Source organism: Gopherus flavomarginatus, unplaced genomic scaffold (assembly GCF_025201925.1).
Source record: "Gopherus flavomarginatus isolate rGopFla2 unplaced genomic scaffold, rGopFla2.mat.asm mat_scaffold_106_arrow_ctg1, whole genome shotgun sequence".
NCBI lineage: Eukaryota > Metazoa > Chordata > Testudines > Testudinidae > Gopherus > Gopherus flavomarginatus.
In genome coordinates, this window is record NW_026114629.1 from 72,941 (window position 1) to 86,801 (window position 13,861).

Consider the following 13,861-nt stretch of genomic DNA (forward strand, 5'->3'; position numbering starts at 1 on the left):
ATCATCATTAATGTTAATATTCCTTTTTTGCTCTTTGAATTAAAACTGTAGCAATAGACAAGACTTGTTTGCTGACATCACAAGACCTGAGCAAACATCTCCCCTTCTACCTCTAACAATGCAGACTTGCATTTCAAAGCTCTGTTCATTTACATAACTTGCTAACCAGTTCTTAAGGTTCACCCATGGGTCAGATCAGTCGGTGAGGTGAGTTAATTAACTCTTTCTGGCCCTGTCACCTTTCAATGAGATATTATATTACACTTCTAATGTCACAGTCGCGGTGAGTCGACTACTGCAGCTCCCCGTAGACTCTGCCTGTGTCTCTCACCGAGCTGGAGTACAGCAGTCGAGGGGAGAGCACTCGATGTGTTGCATCTACACTAGACACGATATATCGACCCCCGCTGGATCGATCGCTGCCCACCGATTCGGCAGGTGGTATAGACATATCCCGAGTAACTGGTGATCGGAGCTGGACCCCGGAGGGGGACACATTGAAGGAACTCAGGAGCTAAGGTGCCTCTATTGTCAACTGTCAGGGCTGCTGTGGCTCAGAAGAGGGTGCTTGACTTCCTGGCAGGCTTAGGCGCCACAAGCTTGGGAGGCAGGAGAAGTGAAGCGACCACGGTGTGCTCAGGGTGCTCGTGCTCGGAGCAGGGGTGAGCTGGGGCGAGGGGGGGTACCGCAGGGCAGAGCGGGGGAGTTGCCACAAGAGGGGAGCCTCAGGGTGGAGGGGACGAGCTGCCACGGGTGGGGCACCTCAGGGTGGGGGTGTGAGGAGGAGGGTGCAAGGTGGAAGTTTCGCCTAGGGAGTGAAACATCCTTGCACCGGCCCTGCCCCATGCCCTGCCTGCAGCCAGCCCTGCACTCCCTGCCCTGCCCTGCCAGAAGCCATCCTCTGTCTCCAGACAGCCCTGCACCTTTTGCCCTGCCCACACCAGCCGCATACTCCCTGCCCTACCTGCAGCCAGCCCTGCAGCAAAGCCCCTGACAAACCCCCTGCCCTGTCTCCAGCCATCTCCTGCCACACACCCCTGTGGTCCTGCCCAAAGCCAACCAGCCCCCACACACACCCAGCCTGCACCAGCCCTGCACCCCCTGTCTGCAGCCAGCCCTGCATCCCCTGCCCTGTCTCCAGCCAACCCAATGCACCCCCCAGCCTGAAGCCAGCCAGCCCCACACCCCTTACCCTGCCTACAGCCAGACCCTACCTCCAGCCAGCCCCATGTCCACCGGTGCCCTGCAGTACCCAGGGCAGTAACCCTGCACTTCTGCTTCAATGAGGGGGGCAGGGAGAAGCTGGGACCCACACATGTGCACACTCTAGGGTGAACAGACAGCAAGTGTGAAAAATCGGGACAGCGGGTGGGAGGTAATAGAATCCTAGATAAGAAAAAGACCCCAAAATTCGGACTGTCCCTATAAAATAAGGACATCTGGTCACCATAGCACACCCCCAGGACTCCTGAGTTCCATTGCTGGGTTTCCTATTGGTTCCACTGCTGGTTCTTTTCCTTCTCCTGGGGGACTTTGGGCAAGTTGCTCCCCCCTCTAGGGCTCTGTCCCCAGCAGTTAAATGGGGATTTCATACTTTCCCACAATTGGAAAGTGCTGGGAGAATCTCCCAGCAAAAGTTGTTCTGACAGTGCTAAGCAGCATCTGACCATTCAAGGTCAGAGTGCACTGCCCAGGAGGAGTGTTTTACTCTGGGGTTTCACTTCAGCCCAGTATAGAGAGAGGGGCCCAGCCATGGAGTTTGGCTCAAGAAGACCAAGTCTCCAATTTGTTAAGGACGTTTTGAATTTCAATCCTGTGCTCCAAAGTGATTGGTGTCAGTTGCAAATTTTAGAAGCATGATCTCCACTGCATTTTCCAAATCATTCTTGAAAATATTGAATAGTACCAGACTCCGGACTGATGCCTGCCAGACCCACTAGGCACACCCTCTGCATTGGACAGCCAAATATGGAGAAGGGCTCCTGGAGTCTGGGCTTTCAACCAGCTCTGCACCCACATTACACTGATTGCAGCTGGACTGCATTTCCCTCGTTTGCTTGTGAGAATGTCCTACGGGACACTGTCAAAAGCCTTAGTAACTGCAAGCTAGATCCCATCTACTGTTTACTCACCTCCACCAGGCCCGGAACCCTGCCGAAGAAGGAAAGAGGATTGGTTTGGAATGATTTGTTCTTGACAAATCCATGCTCACTCGTCCTAAGAACCAAATTATCCTGTAGGTGCTGCTGACAAACTGAGTGTTTAAGAATGTATTCCAGTATCTCTCCAGCTATGGCAGTCAGGCTAGCTAGTCTGTAAGTCCCAGGGGTCTCTTTGTTCCCCTTTGAAAGATAGGACATGTCTTGTTCATGGATGGGAAGATGTTCTTTTGCAGGGGTCTCAGACGAGAACTATGGCACAACACCTGGTTTGTTAAGGCCACAAAAACGAAGGCAGGAACCTCTTCTCTCCTGCTGGCAAAGAACCCCAGGTACCTAAAAGATAGGGATTCACATCCTTGAAAGGGCTTTAAAAAGGCAGCGGTTAAAAAATTTTGGCCCCGTCAATTTCTTGTTTCCACAGACTAGACACTTTAGCAAACTTTAGAATTCCTTGGTGCAAAAACACCGTGAAACTCCCCTTTCTTCTTCACAGAGGGCTTCAACACCCCTTTTCTCACTCAGGCTCACAACTGCCCAGAATTCGAGAACTGTCCCTGTTCCCATTGGACAAATGGGAGGAGCCTGAGGTAAGAGAAGGGAGGTGACCTACCCAAGGGCCTACACAGCAAGGCGGTGGCAGAGCCAGAAAGAGAAGCCGCCAGTCAGACTCCTGTTCTAACAGACAACAAATCCCCCCAGAGGCAGGGATAGAGCTCAGGAATTGAGATGGTGTTAAAATTTCATTCCAACCGTTTCTGTCCGAAAATCCCATTCAGACTAAACCAGTTTTTTTCTCTGAATTATAAGTGAGATGGAAGTTCTTTGCAAAAAGATTTTATTGCAAAACAAAAGCATCTCCTGTTTGCCACAGTGTGTTAAATTGTGTCACCACAAACAAGGAGGAGACACTTAGATCTTGAAAATTAGATAAGATGCTTCAGTCTGAGCTAAGTCGTTGCTGCTCTTAACAATTCCAAAAAAAAAAAAATACAAATAAAAAAGACTGTTTCAGCTAATCTATTATGTCATAATCTGCTCTGAGTAAACATGATGGGAAACTTCATATTATGCACTTCTCTTAGTGACACTCTCCAATGGATCCCCATCCTCCACCCACCATGAGGTAGGTAAGAGTGGATCATTATTATCTCTACTTGAAAGAGGGAGAAGCTAAGGCTGAGAAAGGAGAACTGACTTGTCTTAGGTCACACAGCCAGGCAGTGGCAGAGTTGGGAATAGGACCCAAGAGCCCTGATTTTCAAACCAACCATCAGATTTTGAGTTTCAGACATTGAATGACCTGAATAATGTGCTCTCAGATGAGCTCCAGACCAACAACAGTGCACAGTAATTATTCAGCAAGTATTTGAGGAGAACTGCAATATTAGAGAGAATCATCAACTGCTCAGTGACAATTAATGCAGAGAAGCAACAAAATATGTCAAACATAGAACTGGTTCTGACTTATTTCCTTGTTCTTAAAAGAGAACAACATGGACCTGAGTCTCCTCCTTGTCAATAACCCCCTGCTCAGCCAATCAGGATAGAGACTGAGGATGGGAGGCTGAGGATTCTTACCAGAGAGCCCAAAAGATGGCCCAGGTGACTGCTGGGGATCACTGCCCAAGCACTATTTCAGTCCCACATTTTTGGTTGGATCTCTCACAGTGGGAGCTGCAGAGCACTCCCCCGCAACACGTACACACACACACACAGAAGCACACCTGTTGGTGTTGAGAGGGGAATAGGAAAAAGGAGATAAGAAGCAAGAAAAGAAGAGAAAGGAGGGAATGATGGATGGAGGAAAAGCTGAAACAAAAAGAACAAAACCTTATGTCCGCACTGATTCTAAGGGACAAAATCCCAGGTGCGCAATAAAATTCTGCCTCCTTAATCTCGTGTTTTCCATGTCTAGAATTCAACTCTCACCAGATGGATCAGACTGAACAGGTTTCAAACCTCCAGGAGGCTCTTACCTTCTAAACAGGGACGGCTGTTTTCTAGTAAAATCACTACAAGGGAAGGAGAAAACTCGAAAGAGGTTCCTCCTGGTGCTCACATCTGTGAACCCGAATACTTTATCAGTCCTCAAGGAGAGACCTGGACAAGGAGACTTGCTGACGCAAAGCCGCAGGGGTCTCTGAGATTTCCCTGGCCCCTCGCCCCTGTCCTGCCTGGCTGATGTCAGCATCTCTCTGTGAGGTCACCACCTCCCCACCACCTTAGACCAATAGTCCGAGGTCCTGCAAAAGGCCTTTGTGATGTCACTGCCACAACCCTCCCTTGCTGTGCTAATGTCCTACCCCAGGCCAGGCACTTTGGAGGTTTGAGCTACTCCCTGTGGATCACCCCACTCAAGGAGAGTTCGTTCTAGGCAGCAAGCTGGCTAGACAGTAAAACATCAGATGCTGCTCCCAATGCTACGCTCCATTTTTCAGAAATTAGTCGACTTTATGGCCAGAAGAGACCATTAGAGCATCTAATCATATAATCATAGAATATTAAGGTTGGAAGGGACCTCAGGAAGTCATCTAGTCCAATCCACTGCTCAATGCAGGACCAATCCCCAACTAAATCATCCCAGCCAGGGCTTTGTCAAGCCTGCCCTTAAAAACCTCTAAGGAAGGAGATTCCACCACCTCCCTAGCCATCCCATTCCAGTGCTTCACCACCCTCCTAGTGAAAAAGTTTTTTTCTAATATCCAGCTTAAACCTCCCCCACTGCAACTTGAGACCCTTACTCCTTGTTCTCTCATCTGCTACCACTGAGAACAGTCTAGTTCCATCCTCTTTGGAACCCCCTTTCAGGTACTTAAAAGCAGCTATCAAATCCCCCCTCAGTCTTCTCTTCTTCAGACTAAACAAGCCCAGTTCCCTTAGCCTTTCCTCATTAGCCATGCGCTTCAGACCCCTGATCATTTTTGTTTCTCTCTGCTGGACTGTTTCCAATTTTTCCACATCCTTCTTGTAGTGTCGGGCCCCAAAGTGGACACAGTACACCAGATGAGGCTTCACCAATGCCGAATAGAGAGGAATGATCACATCCATCGATCTGCTGGCAATGCCCCTACTTATACAGCCCAGAATGCCGTTAGCCTTCTGGGCAACAAGGGCACACTGTTGACTCATAGCCAGCTTCTCGTCTAGTGTAACCCCTAGGTACTTTTCTGCAGAACTGCTTCCTAGCCATTCGGTCCCTAGTCTGTAACAGTGAATGGGATTCTTCCGTCCTAAGTGCAGGACTCAGTACTTGTCCTTGTTGAACCTCATCAGGTTTCTTTTGGCCCAGTTCTCTAATTTGTCTAGGTCCCTCTGTATCCTATCCCTACCCTCCAGTGTATCAACCACTCCTCCCAGTTTAGGGTCATCTGCAAACTTGTTGAGGGTGCAATCCGCACCATCCTCCAGATCATCAATGAAGATATTGAACAAAACCAGCCGCAGGACCGACCCTTGGGGCACTGCGCTTGAAACCGGCTGCCAACTAGACATGGAGCCGTTGATCACTACCCATTGAGCCTGACGATCTAGCCAGCTTTCTATCCACCTTACAGTCCATTCATCCAGCCCACACTTCTTTAACTTGCTGGCAAGAATACTATGGGAGACTATATCAAAAGCTTTGCTAAAGTCAAGGAATAACACATGCACTGCTTTCCCCTCATCCACAGAGCCAGTTATCTCCTCATAGAAGGTAATTAGGTTAGTCAGGAATGACTTGCCCTTGGTGAATCCATGCTGACTGTTCCTGATCACTTTCCTCTCCCCTAAGTGCTTCAGAATTGATTCCTTGAGGACCTGCTCCATGATTTTTCCAGGGACTGAGGTGAGACTGACTGGTCTGTAGTTCCCTGGATCCTCCTTCTTCCCTTTTTACAGATGGGCACTACAGTAGCCTTTTTCCAGTCATCCGGGACCACCCCTGATCACCATGAGTTTTCAAAGATAATGGCCAATGGCTCTGCAATCACATCCGCCAACTCCTTTAGCACCCTCGGATGCAGTGCATCCGGCCCCATGGACACGTGCTCGTCTCCAGTTTTTCTAAATAGTCCCGAGCCACTTCTTTCTCCACAGAGGGCTGGTCACCTTCTCCCCATGCTGTGCTGCCCATTGCAGCAGTCTGGGAGCTGACCTTGTTTGTGAAGACGGAGGCAAAAAAAGCTTTTTCCACATCCTCTGCCCACTAAGTTACCTCGCTCATTCAGTAAGGGGCCCACACTTTCCTTGACTTTCTTCATCTTACTAACATACCTGAAGAAAGCCTTCTTGTTACTCTTAACATCTCTTGCTAGCTGCAACTCCGAGTGTGATTTGGCCTTCCTGATTTCACTCCTGGATGCCTGAGCAATATTTTTATACTCCTCCTTGGTCATTTGTCCAATCTTCCACTTCTTGGAAGCTTCTTTTTTGCGTTTAAGATCATCAAGGATTTCACTGTTAAGCCAAGCTGGTCGCCTGCCATATATACTATTTTTCTACACATTGGGATGGTTTTTTCCTGCAACCTCAGTAAGGATTCTTTAATCCTTTAGAGGATTGGAACTGATTTCAGTGGAGTCACATGTTTGCTAGGTTTTATGCATTTGCACAGGAAAATATTGAGTGTTTCCATTCATTTCAGGGATCCCTATTCAATGGAACTCCTCAACATAATGGAAATGCAATTATTTTTGTTGAAGGAAGAAGTTTATAAGGTGGCAAAGGGACTTGAACCAAGACCCCTTTGATTTTCAGTCAAATACTCTACTACTGAGTTACACCCCCATGGCTGCTGGGGAGGTAAATCAGTGATCTTAAAGATTTTGAAGGACAGGCCCTGCCTCAGACATCTCCTGTACTCTTCCCAGACCACAGTGCTTTTAAAAATGGGGTTTGATTAAACTTATAGATATATGGAGACACCACAGCTTGCACACCCACCCACATAGCTTCCCCCAATGACATAGCTACGACCTCTCGGGGAGATGGATTAACTACACGGACGGGACAGCTCTCTCCCCTCTGCTTAGAGCATCATCATTCTTTATGAATAGGTAGGAAAGAACCTCCTGAATGGACAGTAACCAATTTATAAAATATTGCTGGGTCTGCATTCAATATGGGTAACTGGTCGTATTGGGCTGGATTAGTAGGAGCATTTCCAGCAGATCGAGAGAAGTGATTATTCCCCTCTATTCAGCACTGGTGAGGCCACATCTGGAGTATTGTGTCCAGTTTTTGCCCTCCCACTACAGAAACAAATTGGAGAGAGTCTAGGGGAGGGCAACAAAAATGATTAGGGGTCAGTGGACTTACGAGGAGAGGCTGAGGGCACGGTCACCCAGAAGGGGGGTCAAGTGGGGCAATTTACCCCAGGCCCTGCAGGGATCCCATGAGAATATAATATTCTATAGTATTGCAACTTTTTTTATGGAAGGGGCACCCAAAATTGTTTTGCCTCAGGCCTCCTGAATCCTCTGGGCAGTTCTGTTCACTCCACCCCCTTGACTCATTCTCCTCCCTCTGAAGCCCCACCTGTGCTCTGCTCTCACTCCCATTTGGCCACTTCCCCACTCCTGCTCTTTCTCTTTGGCTGAGGCCTGCTGGTCCACCTTTTGCTTGCTCCTCTCCTCCCAGAAGGCCTCCTTGTGTCTCTCCACCCCCGCCCCCAAGGTCTGCCTGCTGCCCTCACCTCTCTGCCCTTCCCCTGAGACTCACCCTGCCCAGCACTCACACCTCTCCCCCTCACCTGAGACCCGCCCTGTCCACCTCTTTCCTTGGTCATCTCTTGTTATTCCTTGAAACATCAAGGATGGAATAAAAACTGAGTTTACGCCAGGGTGACGAAGGAAAGGAACCACCAACCCCCTGGCAAAGCTCAGTGCCCCAGAGAAAATCTGCCCCCTGCTATTGCAATCTCTGATGTGCTGGGGATATGATGGTAAAGGAACTGTCTGAATGATCAAGGCAGGAAATGGACAACAATCTACAGGAACGTCATAGACCACAAACACACTCTCCTCATGCTCCAGCCAGAAGGGAAATGAGCAGAAATTCTTGCAGTTCAGCCAGGGACACACTTACACAATGGCACAGCAGTGTGTGTGTTGTGGAAGCTGGTCTGAGGGAACAATTGGAATTGATCACTCAGTGAGAACAGAACTGGAGTGTAGTGAGAGACCCATCTGAAGCAAGTAGTTGTGGCTGAGTGGTTAAGGTGATGGGCTAGAAATCCATTGGGGTCTCCCTGAACAGGTTCAAATTCTGCCAACTACGGAGGAAGTTGTGGTTCTTCAGTTTCAACAGAGCTGGGTCTTGTCTCACTCTCCCAGCTATCTCTGCACTATTGGGTAATGTGGCTTTAGACTGTTTCCATTAAACAACTGTTGCACGTCCACACTATGCCCCTTGTGTCACCAGAGCACATCCAGGCTAGACTCTTGGATGGCCACAGAGAGCAGTGCATTGTAGAGAGCAGTGTATTGTGGGTAGCTGTGCAACTGGTTGTGGGTGCTTTGGGAAGGGTTTGCAAAGCCTCATGGGCTGGTACAGCATCACATGATGCAGGTTTCTCTATCCCATTGTTCCATGGGAATCCTACTAGATTGCCAGCTGCTTTTCAACTACAATGTGCCTGGTGGGATAGAGAGTGTGTTTGTGTGTGTGTGGGGAGAGGGATTGTGTGGGCACACTGTGTCTAAGTTCAGACAGCTGCTGCAAGCAACCAGTCCCGAGGCAGGGGGAAGGGGACAGCCCCAACATCAGCCACTGTTTCCCTCACTGGCTCAGCTCAGCACAGCAGCCTCTGTGACACACACACACTGCTGCCTGCTTAGCTCTGTGTCAGGGGTGCTGGAACAGGGGGTTAGAGGGCCATGGCCCCACCACTCTTTACTTGCTGTTAGGACAAATGATGGAGTGGGGGGAAGGGTTGAGTCTTGGGGGGAAGAGGCGTTCTGTGGGTGTGGCCTCGGGCTAGGGGTTGTGTGAATGTGGATCCCTGGGGAAGGGGTGTCATGGGAGCACCACAGTTCAGACAACAGTTCCCCCCCCACACTGTAAGGAAGCTCCCGTCGCCCCTGCTCTGTGTTCGTGGCGCGGGAGAGAGCAGCATTCCACGGCAGTGATTTGCTCCCCAAGGCTCCGGCAGGGGGGCTCAGGCAGCGATTTAAAGGGCCTGGGGCTCTGGCCTCTGCATGGAGCCCTGGGTCCTTTAAATCACCAGCTTGGGGAAGCTGGGCCGGGCTAGCACAGCGTACCCGCTCTTGCCGGTACCTCATACCGGACCGGACCGGCTTACTTTCACCTCTGGAAGGTCCTCACCTGGATCAATAACTGGTTAAAAGCTAGGAAACAAAGGGTAGGACTAAATGGTCAGTTTTCAGGATGCAAACAGGTAACTAGTGGTGTCTGTACTGGGACTATTCAACATATTGATAAACGATCTGCTAAACAGAGAGGTGACAAATTTTGCAAATGATCCCAAACTACAGAGGATAGTTAAGGGAGAAGCAGCCTGTGAGGAGCTAAAAAGAGATTTCACAAAACTGGGTGAAAGGGCAACAAAATGGCAGATGAAATTCAATGTTGATAAATGCAATGTGATGCACATTGGCAAACATAATCCCAACTCTACATATAAAAAGATGGGATGTAAAATAGCTATTGCAACTCAAGTGAGAGATCTTGGAGTCACTGTGGATAGTTCTCTGCAAACATCCACTCAATGTGCAGCGGCCGGCAAAAAGGAGGGAAGGTATCCCTAGTCTCTGTTTGCTGGGAGCGGGTAACAGGGGATAGATCACTTGATGATTACCTGTTCTGTTCATTCCCTCTGGGGCACCTGGCTTTGGCTGCTATTGGAAGACAGGACACTGGGCAAAATGGACCCAGTCTGACCCAGTCTGGCTGCTCTTAAGTCCCTATGCTCCTTTCATACAGGTGCCTGGGATTCTGCCTCACAATGTGTCCCTGAGGTCTCAGTCAAAATGCCCAGACTGGCAAACACTCTGGGCTCCTGAAGCCTCTGCTTCCCACCTAGTGCCTATGGCTCATGCCTGACCCTTGCTGCTGCTCCTTGCTGTAAAAGGTGAAAGGAGCGGAGGAAGTGCAGGAGCCTTCTGGGGATGCAGATCTGAGGCTTTGGGAGAGACACACTGTCTGAGACATCGGAGCGCTGTAAACCATGCAGCCACCCCCTCAATCAGGGCCTGTTCCAGCCCTGAGTCTGGACTACCACGATCCCTCCCGCAGAGCAGGGTGCCCACAGATTACAGCCTGAAAATAGACATGTGACACTAATTCCTGTTCTCCCTGGCAGGGTCTGACCTAGACCAAGTGGCACCCCAGGCAAGACGTGTCTTCGGTGCCCCCCCCCATGTGTTAAAATTTTAAGTATCTTATTTTTCATTGCATTTGTAGCTCAGTACATGATTTTGATGTACAATTTCGATGCATGATTTTCTCTGTCATATAAGATGCTAAATTTGCAGGCTAGGTTCTGTAAACCTGTATTTATTCATGCCATTCATAAGCAAATAAAACAAATGCATTTTCTTTAAGCATATAGAAACTTTTTAATTTTAACGGTAACTGAAACGTACTAACATCTAGAAGTGGAACTGTCACCAGCACAGGGCTGGCCAGGATTAAATAGTGTTACAGTAGGAGACAGCATTAGGATGTTAACCCCAGGCCTTTAGTTATTTGAAAGGTGGCTTCTCTCACCTTTCCCCCATGAACTGAAGCGCAGCATTAAAGAGATCCAAAGATTGGCCAATGGCATTTTCAAGTGCTAAAATAGCAAGCGATGTCGCTCTCTCATTGGCCATCAGTGACTGAAGATGTGGTTTAATGAGCCAAAAAGAAACCTAGCAGCTGCTGAAGTAGTTCAGCTGGGAGCGTGCTAGACTAGCAGGCTATTCTATCCAGCTTTGTGCACAGGTGGGATGTTTTCTGAAAGGTGCAGCAGTTCCTTTAACTGCCACGAGTCCCTCATTTCAGGCTATGCAGCAGGAAAAGACAGCATGAGCTTCTGCACCGAGTTGGCCCATCTGACCTTTCATTCTTCTCTTGCTCTTTGTCAGCAAGGAGAAGAAGAAGAAGCTCTCCCTCAAGCTGGAGTCACAAGGGCGAGGAAAGGACGACTTCCTGAGTGTCGGCTCCAGTCCTCTGCTCTGCCAGCTGACCTATTGAAGGGCTGCCACCACTTTCTCTAGGTTTGTCCATCGGTCTGTGGCAGGGTGAGCAACAGCCAAGCAGATGGAGTTTTTGTAGTGTAGTGGTTATCACATTTGCCTAACACGCAAAAGGTCCCTGATTCAAAGCCAGGCAGAAACATGCTGGTTTCCTTTTCCCAGATCCCCTTGCTGTTCAGGAAGGCACTCCTCTTGCCACTGGCCTGTCCCTGGGATAACTCCAACCCCTGCATGACAGAAGGTGCTGACAGCAGTGGAGAAAGCACGTTGGTGTCAGGCTGGAGAACCTAGAGGATTTAGGCATGTTACCTTTCAGAGACTTGTGGCTTGGCCTCCTCTGCCCTTGGAGATTGGCAGGTGGACGCCGGCTCTTCCTGCTGGCCTTCTTTGCGTGACTTCCAAAAGGAGGAAGTGAGGCAGGAATGGGGCAAAAGAGGAAAGTCAAACTGAGAAAGGCAAGACAGAAATTATGCACATCATTGTGGCTAAGTGGGGTTAGTAGAGCACCACCATTCATTCTGCAAAGCCTGGGGAGGTGTGGTTGGCTGCTGGGAGGCAGAATCCTGTGCCTGCCTCTTGGCTTCCTAGGGATGGCTACTTGCAGCCCAGGAGAAGAAGGAGGGTTCTGGGTCAAAGGAAAACAAGCAAAGTTGAGTCCAAGTGGAAATTGGCAGCTCCTTTATGGCCAACCTGAGGGCATGACTGATGGTTTTAGAGGTGGAGGCTGGGCTGGCTGTGAGCAACTGGGATCCAGGAAACCCCCACCTGCCCTTCTGAGGGCCAAACCATGGAGGTGCGGTTGGCTGCTGGGAGATAGACCCCTGTGGCTGGATGTTGGCATCCCAGGGATGGTTCCTTGCAGCCCAGGAGAAGCGGGGTTCTGGGTGGAAGGAAAAGAAGCAATGGTGAGGCTGAGTAGGTTCCTTTCTGGCCAAGATGGTGGGCTGTGGTGGGTCTGGGAGTTGCCTGTAAGCCATAAGTGGACTTGGTGCAGTGAAAACTGCTGCTCCATTCTGGCTGACCTGGGGGCGCCATAGACGACTTGGGAGTGGGGGCAGGGCCCTGGCTGTGAGCAAATGAGATCCAGGAAGCCCATCCTGCCCCTCCAGGGGCCGAGTCTTCTTCTTCTCTCCTGCCATGGGGACCCTGGCCTCAAGCCTGCCCAGCATGTGCTGTAGCTCGAGCATTAAGCCTTCCTGTGTGGCCTGTGCTGGAGCTGACCCTGGACCCCTGTGGGGCATTGTTGGGGGAAATCCCGACTGCCGGTCACTTTGGGAGCTGTGCTGCCCGAGGTAAGCACCCCCCCTCCGACCACCTCCTGCACCCTTACCCCTGCCCCAGCACAGAGGCTCTCTGTGTCTTGAACCAGCACTGTCAATGATTGGCCAAGAACTTCTGCTCTGTTTATGTGAAAGAGACACAAAAAAGGGAGCCCAGCGGACAAGTTTAATTCACAAGCACAAACGGGCCTGCCAAGCCAGGATCTCTCAGTTATTCAGAAGGCTCTTCAGCCAGCTCTTCCCAAAGACCAGTCTCTGGAGGCTTTTGTGACATGATGTACCTCAAAATAGCCCCCTGTAGCTCACATATTCATCATTCATATATGACTGTGATATCTCATACAAACAATTCCATGTCAGTTATCACATGAAAAGTCATGATCTGCTGAAATCGGTTACTCTGTCCAAATATGTATAGCATGAGGGTGTATGAAGTTATGCATTTTGCTGTATGGTTGTTACTGAAATATGCTATAATTTTGCTAGTGACCCCTGCCAAGGAGGGAGTTCAACAACCATGAATCAGCAGAGGAATTGTAATTAAGGGATTTCCAATTTAATGACAGATGCTCAAACACAAGACTGTAGGGACTGCTCAAGTCTATGAGTCAGTTGCACAAGACCACACCAGGAGGATTCCCCAACCTAGTGACTTAGCAGAGCCCACCCGGACACGTCTGGGCAAGTGTCTTCTAGACACTTGAACTAAGGATATAAAATAGGAGACTGTGGCATCATGTTTTTGCCTTTCTCCTCCCCCACCTATATTGGAAGCAGCAGGAATCCTGAGAAAATGAAGGGGGGAATTCTATGTATTAAGGAGGGTAACATCCAATGGGGTGAGAAAAATGCTTGACCTAACTATTGCCTAGTGTAATAAGGTGTAAAGTTTAGATTTTGCTGTGGTCATACAGTGCTTAGTGCTCTGCGTTGTGGCCCCAAGAGCCATGGATTCAAGTTGAGTTACGATGACCTTTTCCTTGTTTCCACATTTCTTAGGTGCCTCCTTCCAACACTGGTCAGAAAAAACGACCGGTTTCTTTTGGACGTATTTGCATTGCAAGGCAGAGGCAGTCTTCTCTGTTTCCTCAGAAGATTGACCAAAAGATGGGAAGAGCAGACACATTTGGTAAGGCACCACTGGGTGCTGCATCTCTAACCTCCACTTTACCTGGCAGGTGAGTCAGCCAGCTTAGCCACGGCGCCACTCTCTGGGACTTTTCTCCCAACTGCTCCATTT